Below are 1621 nucleotides of genomic sequence, written 5' to 3'. Positions count from 1 at the left end.
TTTCCGTGTTTCATAGGCATATACAACAAGCGACAGTTTTCACAGTGGATAACGTTTTTCTTACAACCTAACACATAAAATATCAAAGAAGAGTAAAGGAAAATTTAAGTTTTTTTAGACATATATGAGTGAGCGACAATTTTCATAAAAATGTGTTTGTTTGAGATTCCCTCTTTACACCTCATATCGGATAGTTAATATGATTATGGTGTGGCTTACATAATGAGTGCTAGAGAGAATTGAATGACTTAAGCTGCATGCTTTTTTTGTCCATCGAACTTTTCAGGGCTCAAAACCTCTCTATGGTTTCTGAAATATCTGATGGTTCAATAACAAAATGGTCATCTACGCATACTAAATTGGACAAAGCGGCATGGTTAGTAGTGCAACGTGGGCAATTATTGCAAACCAGATCCATAGTGCGATTCGAAACTTGTGTTTCTCACTTTCCGAGAATATATATCGAAAGGATAACTATTGACATAAAGACTTTTTTTAAGGAAATAATGGGAGACTTACTACAGGTGCATATATGAGATAGGCATTCCAACCTCACCAACTGAGAGACACAAAAACGGATGAATTGATTATGTCAAGGCCGCCACCAAAGAAGCATATCCAGACGAAACTAATGAATACATTTGATTTGCACATGCTTCTTGGCATGCCTAACTTAACCCCAACAAAAGTCGATGGGCATATGTCCGCATGTGCATCACACACGACACGAGGTAAAACTCCTCCACCACCCAGTAACCGTCGGTGGTGACATTGAGGTTGGCACGCTTGCTGATGCCCCCGCCCGCGATCTGGCTCTAGAACCCGGTCTTGCTGAGGAACTACCACGTGTCATGTGTGTTCACCTGCGCGGCTGCTAGACGGCGTGTACTCCCGTGTGAGGACATGTGGGTCGACGCAGTAGAGGTCGTTGAAGAAGATGTACCCCCGGGCGTCAGGCATCTCCTTGTCGCCGGCGATCCACCGTTAGGAACCCCAAGCTCTCCTTCCACGTCGGGCTGAAGTAGACACCGAGGGGCAGCGGCTTCGGCCCGGAGATGGTTGTTTGCCATGGCCACGGTGGTCCCTATGGCGTTGGTGGCGGTGGAGGTTGGTAGCTCAGTTTGCTTTCTTGGTTTATTGAAGACCATTGAGTCAAACGGAGCAGGGTGGAGGGGGATCGAATGTGGGGAGCGGGCTAGGCTTAAATGCAGGGCGACACACTTGTGGGGAAAGTCCTATCGGCTGATCTAGCCCAGGCTCATTTGCTGGTTTTCTTGTTTGGGTTTGCTTGAATACACATTCTAACACGCATGAACTGATTCTTGAAAAACACACACACACATGAACTTATATTCTTCCCTAAAAAAATGCTAATATTCTTCCCCAAAATAACATGAACATATATATTCTAACATAGACAACAACTATTATCAAAGGCATGAACATTTTTTCGAAATACATGATTTTTTTTCATATAGATTTACTGTGTTTTAATACGCTATGAACATTTTTTATTTCATACACATGAAATTTTTTATTACATTTTCTTGGCAACAACATGACAAAAAATATAATAACATTTCTACATATTTAGAATATATTTTGTATTGATTGAATACTT

The sequence above is a fragment of the Triticum dicoccoides genome, chromosome 2B (genome assembly GCF_002162155.2).
Source record: "Triticum dicoccoides isolate Atlit2015 ecotype Zavitan chromosome 2B, WEW_v2.0, whole genome shotgun sequence".
Classification (NCBI taxonomy): domain Eukaryota; kingdom Viridiplantae; phylum Streptophyta; class Magnoliopsida; order Poales; family Poaceae; genus Triticum; species Triticum dicoccoides.
This window is presented reverse-complemented; position numbering follows the sequence as displayed.